The sequence below is a fragment of the Hibiscus syriacus genome, unplaced genomic scaffold, assembly GCF_006381635.1.
Source record: "Hibiscus syriacus cultivar Baekdansim isolate YM2019G1 unplaced genomic scaffold, ASM638163v2 tig00117048_pilon, whole genome shotgun sequence".
NCBI lineage: Eukaryota > Viridiplantae > Streptophyta > Magnoliopsida > Malvales > Malvaceae > Hibiscus > Hibiscus syriacus.
In genome coordinates this window covers 2,056,720-2,084,214 of record NW_024063538.1, presented here as the reverse complement: position 1 = coordinate 2,084,214, position 27,495 = coordinate 2,056,720, and the positions used below count along the sequence as shown (strand labels likewise).

General features: G+C 34.1%; 1 pseudogene; it reads left to right on the top strand.

Annotated features, from left to right (window-relative positions):
- The first annotated feature begins 2,047 nt into the window (after nucleotides 1-2,047).
- LOC120197388 lies at nucleotides 2,048-3,804 on the top strand (annotated as a pseudogene).
- The last annotated feature ends 23,691 nt before the right edge of the window (nucleotides 3,805-27,495 follow it).

The window sequence follows — 27,495 nt, the reverse complement described above, 5'->3', positions numbered from 1 at the left end:
CTCTTCCGTCCATCTCTGCCAAAATTAAAGCTCCCCCGGAGAAGACATTTTTAACAACATAGGGCCTTTCCCAATGGATGCCGCTTAAATCTTTCTGGATCGACAAAATCTTTTTAAGTACTAGATCCCCCTCTCAGAACTCTCTTGGGCGCACTTTCTTGTCGTGGGCTCTCATCATCTTCTTTTGGTACATTTTCCCATGACATATATCATTCAACCTTTTCTCTTCAATAAGATTCAGTTGATCAAGGCGAGACTGAATCCACTCTGCTTCGTCCAATTCTACTTCTTTCAAGACTCGAAGTGATGGAATTTCAACCTCAATAGGTACGACTGCCTCTGTTCTATATACCAGAGAGAAGGGCGTTGCCCCTGTCGATGTACGGATAGTCATCTTATATCCATATATGGCAAAGGGTAATTTCTCGTGCCAATCTTTGTAAGTCTCTGTAGTCTTTGTAATGATCCTTTTGATGTTCTTGTTCGCTGCTTCTACTGCCCCATTCATTTTCGGGTGATAGGTCGCATAGTTGGCATGCTTTATCTTGAACCGCGCACAGAGTTCATCCATCATCTTGTTGTTCAGATTAGTATCATTATCTGTAATGATTCTTCCTGCCAGTCCATATCAGCAGATTATTTCCGTCTTTATGAATCTGCAAACTCTAGATCTCATGATACTGGAATAGGAAGCAACCTCTACCCACTTTATGAAGTAATCAATCGCCACTAAGATAAATCAATGTCCATTTGAAGATTTCGATGTGATTTCCCGAATGACATCTATGCCCCACATAGAGAACGACCAGGGTGAGCTCATGACGTGCAAAGGCGAAGGAGGTGCTTGAATTTTATCCGCATATATCTGGCATTTACGGCATATTCTCACATAATTGACGCAATCCGTATGTATCATGGCTTAATAGTATTCATATCTCATAATCTTTCTGGCCATAGATAAACCATTTGTATGTGTTCCGTACGTTCTGCCATGCACCTCTTCCATCACATTTTTTGCTTCTTTGGCAGTTACACATCTCAGTAAAACTTGGTCTTTACCCCTTCTATACAAGATTTCCCCATCAAGGAAGTATCTTGCTGCCATTCTTCTGATTGTTTTCTTGTCAATTTCATATGCACCGGGAGGATATGTCTGGTATTTGATATGCTGTAAGATATCGTGGTATCATGGATGATCATCTATTTCCTCTTCTAGGTGATAGTAGTGGGTCGGGTTCTCGTATACTAAAATAGATAGCAAAAATAAAAGCACTAGATATGTTAAGTGATCCCAAAAATCGTATTTTACGTTTAATTTTAAATCAACTATTTTTATAAAAAAAATCAACTTGATTATCTAAATTATAAATAAAGATAAATTACACATTTAATACTTAAACTATAAGTTTTGGTTTTAATATTTAAACTTACAATTTTTTCAAAATCAAACCTAAAGTTTAGTTTTTATTTCATTTTAGTATCCGTTCAAAAATTAACATTAAGTTTTGAAAAAAATTAAAGTTTAGATACTAAAACGAATCAAAACTGATAGTTTAGGCACTAAATGCGTTAAATTGTTAACGATGGAGTACTAAAATGAAACAAAACTAAATATTAAATATGATTTTAAAAAAAATTAAAAATTTAGATACTAAAATGATTTAAAAGTGATAGTTTAATTACTAAATGCTTAGTTTACCTATAAAGAAAAAAAAACTCTAAAATCCGATTTGAGAGAGGGGATCTTCAAAATCGGGCGAGTAGCTCGACTCTGCGTAAATTAAACATATTTCAATGCTCTATGGTATTGCCTGACTTCAGCTGCAAACTTAGCTTTCTATCGATGATCATTGACTACAGGTAATCTACTTCTTTAATCCAATTACTAAAACCATTTTGTTCTAGTTTCTTAGCTTTCTCATTATTCTCCCTTTGATTGTCAAACAGTACGAGAGGTCATAAAGCTTCTCTTTTTGGATACTGTTTAGTATTGTTATTGATTTTATGGGTTTTCTCTGAATTTTTGCTGTGATTAGGTTCGGGATTATAAAGCTTTGAAGGATTCTTTGGATTTTGATAAGATAATTGTTCATAAAAATTTGTTGGTCGAATCGGTTGTTTTCCCAGTTTCCCTATACCCTTTTTTAACTAGTAAGAAGAACGGAGTTGCTAAAATTTACAATTTCTTAGGGTTTTTCTAATTGACTGTATGACAGAGAAACTTGATTTGACTAATTGAATCGGATCAGTGAAGCTGGGTTTCTGTAGTATTCAATTTTCAACTAGCTGATAAACAATGGAAATTTGAGTTTGTTTTTCTGTGAAAGCAAACGGTAGATTGGAGGGTTGGATTTCGGACTAAATGGATAATTCAGGTTTGAGAGGCGGGTTTTTATCGGGTCCGAGTCGAGGGCTGCTTGATATGAGTCATCCATTCACAGAGACCAGCAACCCCAGTTGGGTCAACATTCCATGGTGGCACACGATCATATGTCCATGATGACCGGCCTTGAAAACTCAAACAATTCCATTGGATTAATGGAGGCAAAAGGCTTGAACCGGAAAGGCTTTTCGACGAATGTTGTTAAAAGAAAGGCAGTTGGTCCCGTTATTGCTATGACGGATGGAAGCATGAGTGAAGAAGATGAGCCAAGTTACAATGAAGATGTAAATGGTGAGAATTCCAATGGGGGTAAATGCAAGAATGGATGGCCATGGAAGAGAATGAAATAGACAGATAATGTGGTTAGGCTTCTAATAGCTGTTGTTTCTTGTGTGGGAGATGATGGTATGATCGAGGGTGTGGAATGACTTAAATGAAATCCCGGGATTCTACAAAAGAAGGGTAAGTGGAAAACAATATCAAAGATAATGGTTAGTAAAGGTTCCCATGTTTCACATCAACAATGTGAGGATAAATTCAATGACTTGAACAAGAGATTTAAGAAATTCAATGATATTCTTGGGAGAAGAACTAGTTGTGTAGTCGTCGAGAATCATTCTCTAATGGACTCGATGCCTCACCTCTCGTGTAAGGCCAAGGAAGACATCAAGAAGATTTTGAGCTCGAAACATTTATTTTACCAAGAAATGTGTGCTTACCATAATGGACAGAGTATACCCAATTGCCAGGATCTTGATCTCCAGGGATGTATACTTCCTGAGATGCTTGAAAGACAATAACAGGTCCAAGGAGGAAGAAGATGACAGTGAGGATGATGGTGATGATGAAATGGACAATGAAGATGATAATAATGCTATTTGTGGGGAAAGGATCCCTGAGCTCAATGAGAGGAAGAAAGCAAGTGTAGAGGAAGGCCGTTACCGATCGCAATGTGCTGGCCATGACAGTTTTGAGTTGTAGATGGAAAGAGTATTTCAAGACTCTACAAGGTCATCATCGGTGCGAAAGGATTAGATCAAGAGAAGCATGTTGCAACTTCTCAACTTCACGAGGAACGATTGAAGTTACAGTCGGAAGCTTTTGAGCTTGAAAAACAACGATTTAAATGGCTGAGGTACTGCAATAAGAAAGATCGAGAACTACAAAGGTTAAGGCTGGAGAATAAAAGGAAGGCACTCGAGAATAAACAAAGCATATTACAACTGAGGCAAAAAGAACTCGAAATAAGTTACAGGAGGTCTTATTCACCCTTAGAAACTTTACACGGCATTGATAGACTGCAAGGCAAGGTTCAGATTGATATGTGCAACCATTAATAGCTCTTGTATCGCATTTAAGTCCATTTGGCAGTAAGACTTGGCTAAGGCATACAAGGCAGGCCATGTACATATAAAGAAGCATGCTTTTCTTGTGAGGTAATCCACGCTGAGACAAAATGATAAATAAATGTATTTTTCTCACCTTCCTATATGCTGACAAATTTAACATATTCTATAGTTTTGTATAATTTTTGTTAAATTAAATATTATTGGGTAAACCATGTAACTAGTCACCTACCTATTCTCATTGTTTTGTTTTAGTCATCAAACTATTTTTCTTTTCAAAATCATCATTAAACTTATATTTTTGTTTTGTTTTGGTCACCTGCTAATATGTCACCATAAGGTAATGTCATATAATCATTGAAATAATAAAAAATGACATGCTACCTAATATTATTTATGCATAGAATTTGGTATATTTGTATTTTATGCTATGTTTATATATACACACACACACACTTTTAGTTTTACACAGATTTAGGACCGTTGGATGAGTGAAAATAGATAGATGAGGTTAAAAATAGGAAATGTAAAGAGATTCATTGGAAAAAAATGAGTCAATCTCAGTAATATATTTTCACTAAAATACGTTTTACATTGCATATATATATATATATATATGTTTAAATAAAATACGTTTCACCCTCTGATTGATGGAAAATAAATCTATTGAATTAAAATATATTTAACTCTCTAATCGAATGATGGCATGTATCATGTCATCTGTCACCAATGACACATAACATGATTTTATTTGAGGATTAAATTTATTTTAATTTATTAAAAAATTATGACTAAACTTATATAATATATAAGTAATAAGGACAAAATGTATAATTATACTAAAATTTTTAACGACCAAGTCATAAAGTTAAATTTTAAGAAGAGGTAGATTGATTGAACCTTTTAAATGGTTGGTCTAATTGATTAAATTGAAACATCAATGGTCAAATTGAAAGAGGAAAATAGTTCAGTGGTTACCTTTGTAGTTTACCCTTAAATAAATGAGCTTCCACCAACTCTCCTTCCATGGCATGTTTAGGATTTTTAATCATCTTTGAGCCATCGATTCCCGTCATGCCTTTATTCAACTCATCATAAAACATAGGCGAAGAAGTGAGGTACTACAAATGACCATTCTTTATGTTATCATCAAATTTCAGATCTCTACAATCAATTCCTAAGCCACTCTTAAACCCTTCTCCCATTTCTTCATCTTGTTCTTATCTTCACACTGTTCGCTTCCTCTTTCCGAAGCAAAAAACCCCCTTCCCCCACACCAACCGTAACGAAACATCCTCTTTGTTTCCCCATAACCCACTTCTCTCAATCCTAGAGAAATAGAATGCTTGCCCGACTAAAACATATCCAATCTCAAATGACAATCAATGGCTTAATGTTAGATTGGTTCTTTTCCAGTTCCCTCATCGCTTTCTACGCCTTGTCAAAACACAAAAACCTTGACCAATTAAACTACCAGCAATTAAAAGAATATAATGGTGTTTTTATTTATGAAAAGTAACCATGCCTCACTCAGTACACTAATGTTTCTTTATATACAAGCCATGCATGCAATGCTGCAGCGAGTGCAATATGTTATAACCCTAACAGACTGCCTAACGATCTAATAACCTCAACCACCATACATTAACACGTGTACCTAATGGTAACATACTAATATTGCTATCATTCCCCCTACTTTGTCCGATCTTCTGTTCTTGATCATAAACACACCCCAATTTTCTCACGAAAAACCTCAAATGCTTCTTTGGACAAAGGCTTGGCAAACTCGTCTGTAACTTGATGAGCTGCAGGTACATAATTCACACATAACTGCTCAGCAGCCACCTTCTCACGGACGAAATGCATATCAAGATCGACATGTTTTGATTGTGCATGATAAACAGGATTGACACTCATTGCACAACTGTTGTTTTATCATACCAGATAATTGATTTCCTGCACTGCTTCAATTTGAGGTCAGTTAAAAGTGCACTCACCCACGTAACTTCTGCAGTAGCGTCAACTAAACTCTTATATTCGGCCTCCATTGTGGACCCAGAAACAAACTTCTGTTTCTTGGAACTCCATGCAACTAAGTTCTTGCCAAGAAATACCATAACCAGAAATCGATCTTCGATCAGTCACACTTGCTCCCAGTCCGCATCAACAAACGCTGACACTGTCAGCCCTGAGTCAGATTCTGATAACATCAACCCATAGTCAATTGTACTAGCAAGATAATGGAGAATGTGTTTCACAACAACCAAATGGCCTTCGGAGGAGCTTGCATAAACTGAGCTACATTTCCAACACTAAAAGCAAGATCTGGTCTGCTATGACAAACATAAAGCAAAGACCCAACAATGTTGCGATACATACTAGAATAAACAAGTAACTCACCATCTTCAGCCAGTTTGGACGCAAGAACCATAGGCGTAGCACATGGTGCAGAACCCTTCATGCCGACCTTCTCCAAAAGTTCCATAATGAACTTCTTTTGACTGAGCAACAAGGAGCCAGAACGCCGTTTCACTTCTAGCCCTAAAAAATAACTGAGAGGACCCAAATCCTTAAGAGAAATGTCTCACGTAACATGTGTACAACATCATTAATTGCAGAAGATGATGAACCCGTAATAACGATATCATCAACATAGACCAAAAGAAAAACACGATATGCACCAACAATAGAGAAAAATAAAGAAGCATCATCACGAGAGACTTGAAAGCCCATTCGAACCAATGCATCATTCAACTTAGTATGCCAATTACGGGGAGCTTGCTTCAACCCATACAACGCTTTCTGAAGCCTACACACAAGAGGTGTACCATCAGATGCCATCTGTTCAAAACCTGGAGGTTGCTGCATAAACACTGCCTTCTTCAAATCACCATTAAGAAAGGAATTATTGATATCAACATGCCTAAGATTCCAGTTATTAGACACAACAAGAGAAATGATAACATTAAGAGTTAAAAATTTCACAACAAGGCTAAAGGTGTCAAGAAAGTCATGCCCAAGAACCTGTGAAAATGCTTAGCAACAAGACGTGCCTTATAACGATGAACTAAGCCGTTTGTTTATACTTCAACTTGAAAAGCCACTTACAACCCACAACTACTCACCCTGGTGGTAATTTAATTTAACAAGTGTCAAAGTTCCATTTTTTGCAAGGCATCAAATTCATCTTGAATAGTAATAACCCTGTTTGGGGACTATAAGGCCTCACAAACCGTTGAAGGAACTTCTTCATCAAAAATAAATGGAGAAAGCCTTAGGCTTAAAAATGCCACATTTTCTCCTTGTAAGCATCAGATGACAGTTCATTAGAGGTACATCAATCTCAAGCATAATTGTAGGACCAACACTAGGTTCAACTGCAACAACACCATTATGAGTGAAACATTAGAACAACCAATTGCAACATCCTCAAATGAATACAAACCATCAATATTAGCAGCATTGTCACTAGCCATACTAAGAATAGTTCTCTTGCTAGACTACTATGGAGAACCTGACATATAACTTGGAACACTAGCTGCACCACACTGTGTATCCGTTCCAGAACTGCAATGAGCACCAAGGTCATGCACATGTTGTATATTTGTCACTATATCAAGATCTTGTGATTGCTACTCCTTAACCACGAAGGGATTGACTAAATGAACTTTTCATACAAAAGGAAATATAGATTCATTAAAAACTACGTGTCTAGAAATATAGACTCTCCATCAGCTGTCAAACATTAAAAACCCTTGTGTTGTGGACTATCTCCCAGGTATGTACATGGATGCGATCTAAATGCAAGTTTGTGAGATCGAAAGAGTCGTAAGTGAGTGAAGCACTGACACCCAAAAACCTTCAACTCACTATAATATGGCTTCTTTCCCAATAACTTCTCAAACGGAGAAACACCATTCAACACCTTGGTGGGTAGCCTATTAACCAATTGAACTGCATCAACAATGGCATATGACCAGAAACCAAGGGGAAAAGAAGCTTGCGCCATCAACACAAGAGCCAATTCAACTAGGTATTTTCGCTCAAGAACGCCATTCTGCTCAGACGTGTGAGGACACGACGCCCTGTGAATGACACCAGCCTTAGCCAATACTGATGAGAGACTAATAAATTCCTCACCCCAGTCACTTTAGACTGGCTTGATCGTAGCATCAAACTGAGTAGCCATTATTTTCTGAAACAAGTGAAATGTTTTCGTGGCTTGAGACTTATACTTCAAAAGATAGACCTATGTGTGTCGAGTGCATGCATCAACAAAGGAAACATAAAACCAAAATCCATTAGAAGAGACATGCGGAGGTCCCCACAAGTTAGTATAAACAAGCTGGAAAGGAATATCATAAACTGTATTTGATTACACAAAAGGTGATTTGTGGCTTTTGCCCATATGAAAAGCAATACAAAATTTATTAATATCTGAAGTAATCTTTACACCAAGATCTCTAGTAATTTGTACCAAAGTATCTCTAGAGGGATGACCAAGTCGGCGGTGCCACAACTCATCCATTTCATTAGATAGAAGATTGGATGCAAGGTGAACATCAATATGCGATCCGCCACCTGCAGCCTTATTTGTCACAAATGAGTAAAGACCATCAGCTTCTTCACCAGTCAACAACATTTGTCTAGTAGCCTCATCACGAACATATTAACTATTTGAGTGAAATTCAAAGAACACATTATTATCCCTAGCAAGCTTAGAAACCGAAAGCAAGTTCTTCGTTATGTGAGGCACATGCAATAAATCATATAACAATAAGGCTCTAGAAGAGGAAGATAGAACCGAATCACCAATCATTTTAATATATATAGAAACATAATTACCAACTATAAGTTTACCTGGACCATGAAAGTCATAAGAATTCACCAAACTTGTCTTATCGGGAGTGATATAATGAGTGGTGCCGGAGTCCACCACCCAACGATCAGAAATAACAATAATATTAACTTGAGGTTGCGTAGTGCCTTGAGAGTCCAACCTCCCATGAGAGCATCACTCGCAACCTGAATAGTTACCAGCAGAGGCAGAACTAGACGAAGAGTAGGATACATTAGAAGAACTATCATTGGACACATCATGATTGTTAGCCGAAACACAAGAGAAGTCCTCATCATATCGATGCCAACAACGATCAAATAAATGACCCAGCTTCCCATAAAGTCGACACTGCACATGAGTGCAACCACGCCCTTGACCACTGTTTTGAGCACCAAACCTGGAAGAAGAGCGTTCAAATCTGTTATCCTGATAGTGAAATGAACCATAACCAATATTACTTTGAACAAAATTAGCCGCTATGGGCAAAACATCATGCTGCTCATTAAACCCATCCAACTGAACCTCCGCATTCATCAACATAGTATATATATTATCTAACGAGAATGCCTCTTTCGTGGTGGATATAACAACCACGAATGGCTGATATTGTAATATCCTGAAATCAGGGTTAGTGATAAAAATGAGAACTTTTAAAATTTGGGGATCAATTTGGGAAAAATTGAAAGTTCAAGAATTTTAATAGGGATATTTCATTAGTAGATGAAAGGGTAAATATGAAAGGATTTTAAGGGCATTATGGTAATGTTAGTTTAAAAGATATTTTCTTCCTTTTATAAGAATGAAACACGTGGGTTTGGAGAGTTATCTGGAACTCTTCTTTTTCTTCTTTCTTTCTTCTTCCCGTGTGTTCATGCTCAAGCCTCAAAGGTGAGTTTTAATTTTGATGGTTAATTCTTGAATATTTGAGTTATGTTTTATTCTTTGAGTGTTATATAAGCTTAAGGAAAGCTTATATAAGCTTAAAACACCAAGAGGAAAGAATTAGAAAGGAATTTCTATTAAGAGTTTAGAAATGAACTTTTGCTATAAAAAAGGTTTTTGAAATTCCAAGAATGCATTTGACTTGTCAAAGGGTTAATTAAGAAGTTAGAGGTGATATAATTGAATTTAGAACACATGGAAAATTTAATGAAATTCTTTGATTCAAGAATTTTGGTGGATTATGGGAGATGGTAAAGTGTTATAAGAAGGTTTATATATGTATAGATAAGTTTTAAGGTTCAAGGAGGGATTACTAAGTATAATTTGGGGTCAAAACAAGCCATTTTCGTGCTCAAGATGTAAATTCTGGGTAGTGTGCATCGATGCATCTTCAATGTGCATCGATGCACTCTCAAATAAATGAACATGAATGCCATTATTGCATCGATGCATAAGGAGTGCATCGATGTACCCCCCTTAAAAATGAAACATCGAAGGTGATGGGTGTACCGATGCATGGGTAGTGCATCGATGCACATGTTAAAGAATGCATCGATGCATGGTATAATGTACCGATGCATTTCAATAGGAAATGAAATAAATATTTCTTTAAGTCTAAGAAATTATAGATTATAGTATATCAATGGGATACTGATAGTATAAATATATGATTGTGTAGACATCGATCGAAAGCAAAGGTCGGATAGGTCGACAGAGTAAGATACACAAAGAAAACAAGAGCTTAAGAGTGTTCATTGAGACCATGTGAGTACATGATAATAAGTGTACGTTATGTTAACGAATTAAGACTTGCGATGAGTCCAATTCCGATATTATATGATATAAGTACTAAAGCATAAACATGTAGTGATATGGTGTTAGATGTATGATAAAATATATGTTAAAGCAATATGACTCATATGTGTTCTATTAGACTGCTATATGATATGTTATGTATGTGAAATGAATGACATGAATATGTGTTGTATGATAATGATCTATGAGATTGATAATAAGGCATAAGATTTCATGCATATGTAATATAAGTTAAAAGATAAGAAATAATATGTTATATGCATATGAGAAAAAGGTATATGTGAACTATGTTATGTGACCATGTGTGAAAATGATGAATAATGTGAAGTTCTTGGAAAAATGCTACGTGAAAGTAAACTACGTGACTATGTGATCATATGAAATGTGATAAAGATCTATGTGAAAGAACTACGTGATATGAATATGAGAATGTGTAATGAGGTCAAAGATAATGCCCATGTCATGTGTTATGAGAGCTATAGGTATAGTTGGCATGCCAAGAGTCGAGGGTCTACGCGGTCCTTCGGGACAAATTCTACGCGTCCCTAGTGGGATTTATACGAGCTGTGGTGACAGCATTATGCACAACCTCTATGTACTCACATACCTTAAGTTCTCAATAGTGTGCATGGGCTTTGAAAAGAAACCATAATTTGATATAATGATATGTGTGTTTCTCCTGAAATGATACATGTGATATGTGATATGTATGAGTGATAAGTTAGGATCATATGATAATAATGGTAACAAGTGTATATGGGTAATAGTGATATAAGATGTGATATGGTTATGTATGATATGATCATACTAATTATTCATGTATTGTTGTGTTTGAAGTTATAATATATATATATATATATATATGCTTATGTTCAATATATGCTCATATGATGGAATTGAATCAATGACAAGGAAATAAGTAAGGATAAACTGGTAAGTGATGGGTTTAATAGGTATATAAGTATAATATGTGTTACATGGGATGTTCATGTATTGGTTAGTTTACTTTATGCATTTCCATGTCTCACTAAGTCTATGACTTAGTGTGTAAGTGTCTTACACGTAGGTGTGGATCAATCAGAAGATCAAGCTTGGGATCCGTAAAGCAGCATATCTCCGCGTAAAGTTCATATCATAAATATTTTGTAAAGTACGTCATGTCATATAATTCAGTATGTTGGCATGTAACTAAGTCACTAAATATGTACGCTCTGATGGAGTCTGTTAAGGTTTTGGACACTTTTATGTAAAAGAATTTCTTATAGAATAGAAGTTTTAAATTTTCTATTGTTTCTTTTATAAAATATATGCTTTGACTGGTCAATGTGACACCTCAGACTCGTATCCGGGTTGGGTACGGTTTGGGGGTGTTATATTTAAAGGTATCAGAGCTACGGTTTAGCCGATTCTAGGCTAAAACCGAAGTCAAGAGTATTTTGAAAAGGTGTACATGTTAACAAAAAGTGAAAGTTTTTGATCTGATAGAGTTTTGAGTATGCTGTCTTCTAATAAAGTTATATTGTTATGTATTAGATGTCTGATCATGAGAGTCCTCGCAGTGAAAGAAGAAGTAATAGACCTGAGGGTAGTAGCAATTCACCTGCCCTAGCCAGGCATGGTGAAGAGCGAACACCTCCAGTAGTACCAGTGAGAGATCAAGGGATATTTTTTGGGACGTTAAATGTTGTTTTGTCACGTTTCCAACCCTCTGCGCCCTCATCTCTTCGAATAAATATAGCTAAAGAATTGAAAGGTTTAGGAGCACCTGAGTTTAAGAGTGAAGCTAAGGAAGGTCTGATTGCTGCAGATCTTTAGTTGAACGATGTTAATATTATGTTGGATGGGCTCCACTGTTCTAATATGGAGAAATTAGATGGAATAGTTTCTTTGTTAAGGGGACAAGCTAGAATATGCTGGACCAATGTCACCATGAGATTAAGAAGTGATCAAGTGACTTGGATAATTTTTCTTGGAAGAATTCAATCGTAAGTATATTGGTGACCAATATATTAGACAGATGAAGCAAGAATTTCTAAAGTTGAAGCAAGGGAATTATTCTGTATATGAATATGAATGTGAGTTTAATAAGTTAATTCATTTTGCTGCTGAGCTTATTCCGACTGAGAAGGATGTGTGTGATTGGTTTGTGGAGGGGTTGCGCCCTAGGTTAAGAGAGTTATTGATAGCCTTGAATTTGTCACCGTTTCAAGAAGTGGTTAATCGAGCTAAAGCTCTAGAGAGAGCTTAGAATGAAAGATTTAAAGAACAGAGAGTTCAGAAGTCTAAAAGGATGGGTGCTTCGTCGAGCTCCTCTCCATCCAAGAAAAATAGGGAATGAGATTCCCCAAATCAAGATATGTTGGAATTAGATGTTTTTATTGATAGAAGATCAAATCTCAGTCAAGTCAGGCAATGTTCATATTGTGGAAAGAATCATACGGGGATATGTAGAGTAATCTCCGGAGCTTGTTTTAGATGTGGGGATGTTGGACATTTTATTCGAGATTGTCCACTTATGAGTAAAGAGACGATGCAAAGAGAAAGATCTATTACAGTACCTCAACGAAATAGAGGTAGAGGTCGTAGAAGGAATCGATCTGAGTCATTTACTCAACATGATATGCAACCACCTGCCTAAGTTTATAATTTAAAAACTGATGAAGATTTTGATTACCCAGAGATTTTGGCAGGTAAATTTCGATACCGTGGTAAAACAGTTTGGTTTTAATAGATTTGAGTAGAAGCAAGAAATAATGAATTGTTAAGAATTAATAATATATGATTTCCAAGTAAATAAGTTGTATGAAGGCTGTTTATGGAATGAGTAAGGAAGATGTTTATATATTGAGTATCGAAGGAGAACTGTATATGAGTAAAGGTTAATAGTAAGGGTAAGATAAGAATTGTTGAGTATTATAAAGGATTTTTTTATCTCAAGGTAAAGTGAAAATTCGAGGATGAATTTTCTTTAAAGGAGGGGAGATTTGTAATATCCTGAAATCAGGGTTAGTGATAAAAATGAGAATTTTTAAAATTTGGGGATAGATTTGGGAAAAATTAAAAGTTCAAGAATTTTAATAGGGATATTTCATTAGTGGATGAAAGGGTAAATATGAAAGGATTTTAAGGGCATTATGGTAATGTTAGTTTAAAAGATATTTTCTTCATTTTATAAGAATGAAACACGTGGGGTTGGAGAGTTATCTGGAACTCTTTTTTTTTTCTTTCTTTCTTCTTCCCGTGTGTTCATGCTTAAGCCTCAAAGGCGAGTTTTAATTTTGATGGTTAGTTCTTGAATATTTGAGTTGTGTTTTATTCTTTGAGTGTTATATAAGCTTAAGGAAAGCTTATATAAGCTTAAAACACCAAGAGGAAAGAATTAGAAAGGAATTTCTATTAAGAGTTTAGAAATGAACTTTTGCTATAAAAAGGTTTTTGAAGTTCCAAGAATGAATTTGACTTGTCAAAGGGTTAATTAAGAAGTTAGAGGTGATATAATTGAATTTAGAACACATGGAAAATTTAATGAAATTCTTTGATTCAAGAATTTTGGTGGATTATGGGAGATGGTAAAGTGTTAAGTGTTATAAGAAGGTTTATATATGTATAGATAAGTTTTAAGGTTCAAGGAGGGATTACTAAGTATAATTTGGGGTCAAAACAAGCCATTTTCGTGCTCAAGATGTAAATTCTGGGTAGTGTGCATCGATGCATCTTCAATGTGCATCGATGCACTCTCAAATAAATGAACATCGAATGCCATTAGTGCATCGATGCATAAGGAGTGCATCGATGCACCCCCCTTAAAAATGAAAACATCGAAGGTGATGGGTGTACCGATGCATGGGTAGTGCATCGATGCACATGTTAAAGAATGCATCGATGCATGGTATAATGTACCGATGAATTTCAATAGGAAATGAAATAAATCTTTCTTTAAGTCTAAGAAATTATAGATTATAGTATATCAATGGGATAATGATAGTATAAATATATGATTGTGTAGACATCGATCGAAAGCAAAGAAAATAAGAGCTTAATAGTATAAATATATGATAGGTCGATAGAGTAAGATACGCAAAGAAAACAAGAGCTTAATAGTGTTCATTGAGACCAGATGAGTACATGATAATAAGTGAACGTTATGTTAAGGAATTAAGACTTACGATGAGTCCAATTATGATATTATATGATATAAGTACTAAAGCATAAACATGTAGTGATATGTTGTTAGATGTATGATAAAATATTTGTGAAAACAATATGACTCATATGTGTTTCTATTAGACTGCTATATGATATGTTATGTATGTGAAATGAATGACATGAATATGTGTTGTATGATAGTGATCTATGAGATTGATAATTAGGCATAAGATTTCATGCATATGTAATATAAGTTAAAAGATAAGAAATAATATGTTATATGCATATGAGAAAAAGGTATATGTGAACTAAGTGATGTGACCATGTGTGAAAAGGATGAATAATGTGAAGTTCATGGAAAAATGCTACGTGAAAGTAAACTACGTGACTATGTGATCATATGAAATGTGATAAAGAGCTATGTGAAAGAACTATGTGATATGAATATGAGAATGTGTAATGAGGTAAAAGATAATGCCTATGTCATTTGTTATGATAGCTATAGGTATAGTTGGCATGCCAAGAGTCGAGGGTCTACGCGGTCCTTCGAGACATAGTGGTCCTTTGGGACATATGTGTTATATGTGGTCCTTCGGGACATCTATGTGGTCTTTCGGGACAAATTCTATGCGCCCCTAGTGGGATTTATACGAGTTGTGGTGACAACATTGTGCACAACCTCTATGTACTCACATACCTTAAATTCTCAATAATGTGCATGAGCTTTGAAAAGAAACCATAATTTGATATAATGATATGTGTGTTTCTCGTGAAATAGTACATGTGATATGTGATATGTATGAGTGATAAGTTAGAATCATATGATAATAATGGTAACAAGTGTATATGGTAATAGTGATATGAGATGTGATATGGTTATGTATGATATGATCATAGTAATTATTCATGTATTGTTGTGTTTGAAGTTATATTATATATATATATTTATGTTCAATATATGCTCATATGATGGAATTGAATCAATGACAAGGAAATAAGTAAGGATAAACCGGTAAGTGATGGGTTTAATAGGTATATAAGTATAATATGTGTTACATGGGATGTTCATGTATTGGTTAGTTTACTTTATGCATTTCCATGTCTCACTAAGTCAATGACTTAGCGTGTAAGTGTCTTACACGTAGGTGTGGATCAATCAGAAGATCAAGCTTGGGATCCGTAAAGCAGTATATCTCCGCACAAAGTTCAGATCAGAAATATTTTGTAAAGTACATCGTGTCATATAATTCAGTATATTGGCATGTAACTAAGTCACTAAATATGTACGCTCTGATTGAGTCTGTTAAGGTTTTGGAAACTTTTATGTAAAAGAATTTCTTATAGAATAGAAGTTTTAAATTTTCTATGGTTTCTTTTATAAAGTATATGCTTTGACTGGTCAATGTGACACCTCAGACTCGTATCCGGGTCGAGTACGGGTTGGGGGTGTTACAGATATTCACAATTAAGCCCCTTCAAGATGCTGACAATTTGCTCAACATGAGGAACAACACTTCCACAAGAAGTAAGAGCATCACATACATCTTTGATACGCGTAAGATACACACGTATGCTATCAGTCCCCTTCCTTATAAATTATAACTTGTAGTGAAGACTCATAACAACCATGGTAGAATGATTTGAGAAAAACTTAAGCACCGTCTCCCAAATTGTAGCAGCAGTTTCAACTCCAACAAATTGGGGAAGAAGATGTGTGCTAACCGTGGATAGTAACTAGGATGCAAGTGCACTGTCTTGCGCAACGAACTCATCATATGCTTCGTTTGGTTGAAACTCACCATTTGCATCAAGAACAGTCATTGGCGAAGGAGAAACATCACTTATTAATAGCCGCTCTAGACTATGACTCCTAACCGTGAGCAAGATTTACTGTTTCCACAACAAGAAGTTTGATTCATCCAAAACCACATTTACCTTCTTGTTGGTAAACCCCCGAGAAGATCCAGAAGAAGGATCCCCAAGACCGGTAGCGATTGACTCCTAACTATGAAGATATTCACTGAAAAAAAGAGTTAATCTCAGTAATCTATTTTCACTAAAATACGTTTTACATTGCGTATATACATATGTGTTTAACTAAAATATGTTTGACCCTCTGATTGATGGAAAATAAATCTATTGAATTAAAATATATTTAACTCTCCAATCAAATGATGGATGTATCATGTCATCTGTCACCAATGACACATAACATCATTTTATTTGAGGATTAAATTTATTTTAATTTACTAAAATTATGACTAAATTTATAGAATATATAAGTAATATGGACAAAATGTATAATTATACTATAATTTTTAATGACCAAGTCATAAAGTTAAGTTTTAAGGAAAGGTACCTTGATTGAGCCTTTTAAATGGTTGGTCTAATTGATGAAATTGAAACATCAATGGTCAAAATGAAAGAGGAAAATAGTTCAGTGGTTAGCTGTGTAGTTTAACCTTAAATAAATGAGCTTCCACCAACTCTCATTACATGGCATGCTGCATTCGATTCGTAATCATCTTTGGAGCCATCGATTCCCGTCCTGCCTTTATTCAACTCAATACATTCGAAGAAGTGAGCTACTACAAATGACCATTCTCTATGTTATCATCAAATTTCGGTTCTCTGAATTCAATTCCTAAGCCACTCTTACACCCTTCTCCCCTTTATTTATCTTGTTCCTATCTTCACACGCGTTCGCTTCCTCATTTCGAAGGAAAAAACCCCTTCCCCCCACACCAACCATAACGAAACATCCTCTTTGTTTCCCCATAACCCACTTCTCTCAATCCTAGAGAAATCCGAATGCTTTCCCCAACTAAAACAAATCAAATCCCAAATGATAATCAATGGCTTAATGTCAGATTGGTTATTTTCCAGTTGCCTCATTGCCTTCTGCGCCTTGTCAGAACACAAAAACCTTGACCAATTAAACTACCAGTAATTAAGAGAATATAATGGTGTTTTTATTTATGAAAAGTATCCATGCCTCACTCAATACACTATCGTTGCTTTATATACAAGCATGCATGCAATAATGCTGCAGCCAGTGCAATATGTTATAACCCTAAGAGACTGTCCTCAACCATCATACATTGACACGTATACCTATTACTAACATACTAATATTGCTAACAACCATTGCTTCAAAATTCTCTACAGCCTGCAAAACCCAAATGTTTTTTTTTCATGGAATGTTACCGTTAGAGGTTATGCAGAGAGTGAAAACCCCATCGAAGCTATTTTTGTTTATAAGCGAATGCTTAAGGATAATGAGCGTACTAGGCCGGATAATTATACTTACATTTCTTTTCTTAAAGTTTTTTTCCTTTTGATGTTGAAATATTTAGGGTTTGAGATTCTTGGCCATGTTCTGAAACTGGGTTTTGATATGGATATGTATGTTTACAAGGGGTGATTCATTTTTTGGTTACGTCTGGGGAATTAGAGTTTGCATCTAAGGTGTTTGATGGAAGTTGCATGAGAGATTTTGTTTCTTGGAATTCTTTGATTAATGGTTATGTTAGGAGTGAGAGAGCGAAGGAGGCAATAAGACTTTATAGGAAAAATGCAAGAGGAGCTGGATCAGGTGACGATGATTGGGATAGTTTTCTCGTGTGTAAGTTGGGAGATTTAGAAGTAGGGAGATATTCTCATTAGTATATTGAATATCATGGATTGAATTTGACAATTCCATTGTCTAATGCACTCATGGACATGTATATTAAGTGTGAGAGTCTTGAGAGAGCATAAAAGATATTCGATAACATGAGGAAGAAGACGATTGTTTCTTAAACTACAATGATCGTTGGATATACTAGATTTGGGCTTTTGGATGCTGCTAGGAAGCTTTTAAACGAGATCCTGAAAAGGACGTAGTACCATGGAATGTAATAATCAGACATTACGTTCAAGCCAAACGCAGTAAGGAGGCTTTTTGTTTCATGAAATACAAGATGGCGGTATATATCCGGATGAGGCTACCATGGTTCATTATTTATTTGCAAGCTCAAAACTTGGAGCCCTCGATATAAGAATTTGGATTCATCATTACATAGAAAAGTAAAGATTTCATTTAAGTGTTGTGTTGGGGACTACTCTAATTGACATGTATGCTAAGTGTGGGAACATCACAAAGGCTCTTCAGGTTTTCCATGAAATACCATCTAGGAATTCCTTGACTTGGATATCAATTATTGGAGGTTTGGCTCTTCACGGAAATGCAAGTGATATCTTATTTCTCGAAGATGAATGAAGTCTATTTGAGGTCGGACGAGGTTACATTTATCGGGGTTTTGTCAGCTTGTTGTCACGGTGGTTTGGAGGAGGAGGGTCGTAAATGCTTCACCTAGATGACATATAAGTTCAGTCTGTCCCCTCAGCAGGGCCGGCCCAATACATGTGCCATATGGGCCTTAGCCTAGGGCAACATAATATTGGGGGGCATCAGTTTATAAGCACATATATATAGTATATATATATTTGACTTAAAAATTTTAGCCCAAAATCCAGTGAAACGAGCTGCAGCGCCTCACACTAGCTCCATCCTTGTCGTCATCACCAAATTTGTAAGCAATAACCCAAACCATCAAAATTCAATATCTACCAAATCATCCCCAAAGTCAAAGAAGAAAAAGCAACCTAAATTCTTAAATTTTCGGGATTTAATTTCACCAAATAACGAAGAAAATCAATAAGAGGACAAGCAGGATTCGGTGGAAAAAAATAGAAAATGGGAACCATTTCGAGCACATAAAGGGGAAGAAGAGGATTTGAAAAAACCACTCAGAAAAGAAGGATCATTAGCAAGAGAAATACAAGAAAAAGGAGTGAGCAAAGGCAACTATTCGATTAAAAATTCTCATCCTATTCGAAATACTTGTAACAGAGAGGGGAGGGTTTATTTTTTCTTTGAAAGGAAAACAATTGTAACAGTGAGAAGCGAATGTCTTGTTTACCTGTTAATCGCTGGTTATTGGAGGATCGTTGGAGTCTTCATCGGAAAGACTTACGGTTTTCAAAGGGTAAGAGATAGAAAGAAGCTCGGTTTAGGTTCGGAAGTCTCGTTTGTTTGATCCAAAATGGTTTTGTTTATTTAAATATAGAAGTTTTGTCTTTTAATAATTCAAAGGGCGATATGAAATTTTGCATTCCCGACTGGCTTTGATTTTTTTAATATATATTTATTTTACTAAAATAAACCTGAGTTGGGTGGGTTGATAGTCAATAATCAAAGTGGATTGAAACTTAAAGAACCAATGAAGAGGTTCCACCGCTTCAACTTACTCATTTTTTGCATGTTTAGTCGGCACACTCATTTCTTTCATGTTTAGTCGGCAAACTTAGTATATTTAGTTTTTTTTTGGGTAAATTAAATTTTAGTCACTAAAGTTGAAGGGTAAATTAGTTTATAGTCCCCAAAACTTAGGTATCTTTTTGTAATTAGTTTGATGAAAAAAAATAGTGGCTAAATATTGAGTTTATGGGCTTGTTTGATTGTTTGAATTTTGATTGTGTAGTGGAAAACTTAGTTTGATGAAAAAAACAGTGGCTAACTATTTTCGTTCAAGATATTTTTTAGAGTGAATCCTTCTGATTATTTTGATTTCATCATTAATTTTCCAGATCAGTTGATTGTGAGAAAGAACAAGTCAACAACATAAACTTCGATCACTGGTCAGGTTGTATCTTTCCTTGCTAATATATTTGTTTTATTGTTTACTTGCTACTATATTTGTTTTATTGATTACTTTTAAATATTTTACCTCGAAAACAACCATCGGGTGCCCAAAATAGAAAACGAAAAAAACAAGAACAAGAAATGGCTAATTCTTTACATGGGTCTTTAGATAGATTTATTCTTAGAACAGTTAAACCTTCTAATAATCCGATTGGAAATTCCAATGATTCACCTAATACTTCTAATAATCCTATTGGAAATTCAATGATTCACCTAATACTTTTAATAATAATATTGGAAATTCCAATGATTCACCTAATGATTTGATTGATAATTCTAAAGATTGTGAGAATAATGAATTTGTTGATAAAGATAAATCAAGTGATTTTAATATTTTTGATCCTAGAGTGTGGGATGACTTAGATTCAAAAATGAAAGATTTACTTATAGAAAAAGGGCCTAATAGAGAAATTGAACCTAATAAATTTTTTCCAAAAGATGCACATGGTAGACATTTTTCTTGTGATTTTTTTATTCGTAAATTAAGAAATGGTGATTGTTGTGATAGAAAATGGTTAGTGTATTCAAAAGAACTTGATAAAGTTTTTTGCTTTTGTTGTAAGTTATTTAAAACCTCTCGGACTAAAAGTAATTTGGCAATTGAAGGAATAAATGATTGGAGACATCTAGGTGAAACATTAAAACAACATAAAATAGTTCCGATCATATGATTAATTTAAGAACTTGGACCGAAACACGAATTAGGTTAAATAAAAATGAAACAATTGATAAAGTTACAAGAAATGATAAAAAAAGATACTGAACATTGGAAAGAAGTGATGGTTAGAATTATTGCTGTTGTGAAATGTTTAGCAAAAAATAATTTGGCTTTTCGTGGCAAAAATGAAAAAATTTATGAAAATTCAAATGGTAATTTTTTAGGTATACTTGAAATGATTGCCGAGTTTGATCCTGTGATGAAAGAACATTTTTGATTAATTCAAGACAAAGAAACACATAATCATTATCATAGTCATAAAATTCAAAATGAATTAATCGAAATGTTGGCATCGGATGTAAAAAGTGCAATTATTAAAAAAATTAAAGATGCAAAATATTTTTCTATAATTCTTGATTGCACTCCGGATGCAAGTCACAAAGAACAAATGACTTTAATTATAAGATGTGTGGATGTGGCAAGTGTTCCAATAAAAGTAGAAGAATTTTTTTTTAAAGTTTTTAATTGTAGAAGAAACATCCGGTCTAAAACTTTTTAATATTTTAGAAGATGCTCTAAAATCTCTTGATTTGGATATTAATTATGTTCGTGGTTAAGGGTATGATAATGGAGCTAATATGAAAGGAAAACACAATGGTGTACAAAAACGGTTGCTTGATATAAATCGTAGAGCTTTTTATATGCCTTGTGGGTGTCATAGTTTAAATTTAGTTTTGTGTGATATGGCAAATTCTTGCCACAAGGCAAAAAAATTTTTGGTACATGTCAAACAATTTATAATATTTTTTCTAGTTCCACAAAAATATGGAGTGTTTTACTTGAATTTATAAATGAACTAACACTTAAATCATTATCCGCTACTCGTAGGGAAAGTCATATTGAAAGTGTTAAAGCAATAAAAACTCAATTCTCTAAAATAAGAGAAGCTTTAATAAGATTAGCCGAAATTAGTGATGATGGAAAAGTGTGTCGAGATGCTGAATCACTAGTAAATGGTGAACTTTCTTGTTTTGAATTTATTTTAAGTTTAGTTATATGGCATGAAATTTTGTTTAGAATTAATTTAGTTAGTAAGAAATTACAATCCAAATATATGCTTCTTGATGTTGTGGTTAAAAACTTAGAGGATTAATTAATTACTTTGAAGAATATAGGGAAATTGGGTTTGACAATGTTATTAATGAAGCTAAAGAAATAGCATATAATATTGGGGTTGAACCTCAATTTCCGAAAAAACATATTTCTTATAGAAAAAACAATTTGATGAAATTCCAAATACCGAAAGAGAATAACAATCTTCTCAAGAAGCATTTCGAAAAGATTACTTTATTATTCTTGTAGATATGGCTCTTGTTCAATTGAAAAGTAGATTTGAACAAATGCAACATTTCGAGTCTATATTTGGTTTTTGTTTGATGGTTTAAAATTAATTTCATTACTTGATGACAAACTACAAAAATGTTGTTTAAATCTTGAGTCTAATTTGACAAATGGTGAAGAATTTGATATTGATGGAAAAGATTTATTTATAGAGTTACAAATTTTGCAGAAAATGTTGCCGGATGAAGCACACAAAGGTGAAAGTCCATGGACATCTATTCAAATAATGGAATTTGCAGGAAGAATGGATATGTTCCCTAATGTGTTGATAGCATATAAAATTTTGTTGACGGTACCGGTTACGGTTGCTTCCGCGGAAAGAAGTTTTTCAAAATTGAAGCTCTTGAAATCCTATCTTCGAAGCACAATGACTCAAGATAGATTGAACGGATTAGCAATTCTAAGCATCGAAAGTCAAGTTTTACAAAGTCTTGATTATTGTAAAATAATAGAGGTTTTTGCTTCAAAAAATGCACGAAGACATCATTTTAGATGATATTTGTAGCCTTTAGGTTTTGGTTTGTATTAGTATTGTTATTGTTTGTCTATAATTTCTATTACATTTTTGTTTTAAAAAAATTATGTTTTGTCTATTATATGTACAAGTATAGGGGTATAAAATTATTATCTCGCCCAGGGCATTAAAACTCATTGGACCGACCCTGCCCCTCAACTTAAGCATTATTCATGCATGGTGGACCTTTTTGGTAGGGATGGGCTTTTGGATGAATCCGAAGAGCTTATCAAGATCATGACAATTGAGCATGATGGCGTGGTGTGGGGAGCATTGTTCTTTGCATGTCGAATGCATGAAGATTTTCTAATGGGAGAAATAGTTGCTTTAAAACTTCTCGAACTCGACCCTCATGATATTGGCATTTATTTACTGTTTGCCAATATGTATTGGAATGCAAATATGTGGAAGAAGCAGGAAAAGTTACAAAAATGACGAAATAAAGGGGAGTAGAGAAGTGTAACACCCATTTCCCGTATACGTTTCCATACAAAAGTCATAAGTATCACATGACTTTTTAAAAACATTCACCTATTTGTAAAATCCATAAAATTTTTTTAAAACCAAAAACATTTTAATACAACAATAAATAGTCATTGAAATCTATTACCAGAGTTATCACTTTAAATACATTATAGAGTATTTTTTCTTAATTTTGATTACATGCCAGAAAATTTTCAAAATAAACCTGATTGTCCTACTATTACTGATTGTCCAACTAGCCTTTGCTGTTACCTACGCGTGAAATCAACACACGTTTAATATATACTTAGCGAGGCATAATATCGTAAAGAACATTAATGTATACATAAGTATATTTTTTGTTATTTGGTTTTGAACTAATTCATATCATCCATAAGGATTAGATAAATCCCTATTATTTAAATCAAATTTCTTTCATACTATAATTGTAAACATTCTTAGTATTTCCAACATACTTTTCTTTCTGTATATTTTCCCATTATTCTTTAGTAATTATTCATTATTTTCATTTAGGGCATTATTTCATGCCTTTAATGCACCGTTATGCATTTCATTTATGTCATCCTTTCATGCCTTTAATGCACCGTTATGCATTTAGTAATTTATTTTATAACAATTTCTACTCTAATAATTATTCATAATATCAATTAACTCTTTCAATTCATTATAAACTCTATAGTTTGCACATGTAGTGCTCATACAGAAATTCATAAACTTATTATGAATTTCTTATTTTTTGCACACACAGTGTCCATACGGAAATTCATAAACTTATTATGAATTTCTTGGTTCGCACATAGAGTGCCTATGCAGTTGTTCATCAACATATGATGAATTATGTGGGTTGCACACTTAGTGTCTATAAGGTTGTTCATCAACTTATGATGAATTCTGTGAATTCCGTGGGTTGCACACTTAGTGCCTAAATGTTGTTCATCAATTTATGATAAATTTTGTGGGTTGCACACTTAGTACCTGAACGGTTGTTCATCAACTTATGATGAATTCCGTGGGTTGCACACTTAGTGCCTATAATACACATAGTACTGATATACAATTACAACATATACCTTTCACAACATACATTTATAACTATTAATGTACATAATAAATGCACTCACCTGGTATGCATCAGTTGTATGCTTTAAGGATGTCCAACTACTTAGCAACTTTGTCTTTGCCCTTGTTCTTGCTTAACTCGGGAGTTTGGTTACGATCAATTCAAATATCCATTAAAGACACAACCCTATCAAATGTTAGTATATTATCTAGCATTTAATTTATACTTTAATAATACTCACAGGTACTATTATTTAGATTTCTATAACAATTTAAGCTTATCTTTAAATTCTAGGCTCAATAGTATCGGTACCCCTACCATAATATCGATATTTCTATACTGCGGTACCGATACCTTTCTCTCTGTATTGATACAAATACACTATGGTACCGATGCTTCCTTTTGGTATCGATACCATTTTGGCATTCTGTTATCCATGGTAACGATACTTGCCCTTTTAGTATCGATACCCTATCAGTATCGATACTACTTGCATCGGTATTGATACTGTTTGTCACATTTATACCCATTTACACCTATAATATCGGTAATGTTCTATCAGTACCAATACCCTTACCCAGATTTACCATTTTTCAGCCTGTTTTTTTTCTAAATTTTCCCCTATAATCTCATACTTTTACCTCAAACAATATTATTAAACTCTTCTTTACTTAACCCAACTAACTTTCCTTCATTTAACCTCTTATAACATCTAAAATCTCCATAGAACATTTAACTCAAGAATTATATCACTTTTTATAGCATGTTTTTAATCATCCCATGCTTCTAATCTCTTATTTACTTCTTAGACAAATCAAATATACTAATAAACATCAGTAAACTAATATTCTAACATATCATTCAAAAACTCATTTTCTTAAATCTCAAATATTTCAACCATCTCCTAATTTTAATCTTACTTAACCATTCCTTAAGCTTCCATAATACTCAATGTTCCAATAACAGCCCAAAAACAAGAGGAAGAGCTGGTTAAATTAAATCTTACCTTTGGCTATGGAGGATTGTCCTTGCACGGGGAAGAAGAAGAAAAGGGATAACTCTATTTGTTTTACTTCCCCTTTTTCTTCCTAAAATCCCTAATAAGGAATGAATTTTAAATTCATTTCTCCTTAAAGACCAAAATACCCTTTATATGCATTCATTTATACAAATTGGTCTTAAACACTATTCCAATCATTTCCTATCTTTTTATCATTTATACAAATAAGTCTTTAAATTTTAAATCCTTTCAATAAGGTCACTAATATGATATTTGGAGTATTATAATTCTCCCCCTTAAGGAAATTCATCCTCGAATTTAAAGACTTTATGCTTTTACCACAACACTTCAACTAGAGGAATTGTTTTGTTACGCGATTTCTGGATTTCTCGAGTCCATATCTGTATTGGTTCTTTTTCATAATTCAAACCTGATCGAATCTCTACTTTCCCCCAATGTAAGAACATGCAATAATCTGATCAGTAATTAATAAGCAATGACATATGAAAATATTATAGGTCTTGTCCATTTCGGGAGATAAAAACTAACTGATAAAATCTCATAAGGTTCAATAATTCTCGGACTCAGTCCCAACCTCAACACTTCCTTTCAAAGCGATACTTTCAGAAAAAAATTATCACCTTCTTGTTATTCATCACTTTTCTCTTTAGATTAGCATAAGATTTTATTAATCAGAAGCGATCTTAAAAATTATCTTGGGTGACTTTCATTTTTCAATCCATTTCTTTCATTAAATCAAAGCCAACTAGATTTGGATCTTTTAACTCAAACTAATTTAATGGTGTTTAACCTTTTATCCCATATAAAGCTTCGTATACAACATCTTGATGTTCAGGTTTCCTCTAATAGTACGTCAGACATTTTACTAAAATTTCGTGATGGCTCTTTTTAAACCAGGCCACCCAACCGACTCTTTAAATCTTGGTACCTATTGTTTCCACCTGCATGCATAGTCAACAAACTTAATGCCTCAACAAGAATATCTTTCTAAATTCTTAATCGTCTGGAATACAAAGTCTCCCATGATAATACGAACATCCGTAGAACCTGACCTCAAAAGTCCTTAATCTCTTCATTTTCTACTTATAAATTTTTATCAAGAAATTTTCATCTTTCCTTTGTAATTCATTATTAGCTCTAATAAAAACACCGGTGTCATCTTTAATTCATCCCACAGTGCCATCTTCATTTAACGCTAATTGCACATCCATAGTTCACAAAACTGCAAAAGGTTTTGAGCAAGTACCTCCACAATAACATTGGCTTTTCCTGGAAGATAATCGATGATCACTTCATACACCTTTAAAGGTTCTGTCCGTCCTTTCTGTCTCGGGTTCACTCTCTTCAATTCCATAAGTATTTTAGACTTTTGTAATTAGCACAACTATAGCACCGCTCTTTATACAGATAATGACGTCAAATCTTTTAAAGAAACTCGACTACTACCGACTCTAAATCATGCGTAGATAATTCCTCTTGTGAGTCTTTAACTTTATCGAGGCATATGTCACAACTTTACCTTTTTGCATAAGCACACTTCCTAAACCATTGATAGATGCATAAGTAAAAACCACATAATCCTTACCCAACTCAAGATGTATAAACATTGGTGTCTCTATTACAATCCTCTTTAGCATTTCAAAACTCTCTTGACCCTTTTTCGTTCTACAAAAGACATATTTTTCTTTAAAAACTTGGTTAGTAGCAAAGCTAACGTCAAAAAGTTTTTCATTAACCTTCAATAGTAACCAGCAAACCCTCAAAGAGATTCGAACTTCAACATCATTCTTTGGGAATTTCCAATTACTACAACATGAGTTTATCTTTCTTTTCGCTAATAACACAAATACTTTCCAAGATGAAATACTTGGACTGATAAAATTTTGATCAATCAACTCTTATATTTGAGCCCCTAATTCTCTTGGTTTACTTAAGTCATTGGATACAAAATCAGAGAAACATGTTCAATACCTTAATAACCATCAACTATGAATTTCATCTCGATCTGGAGGTAACCCCAAGAGTTTATCTGAAAGACATCTATAAATTCCCAATTTAGTGAAATTATCAGACAATTATACTTTAATTAATTGAGTATCTATCCCATTAGCCAGAAAAGCTATATATATATATATATAT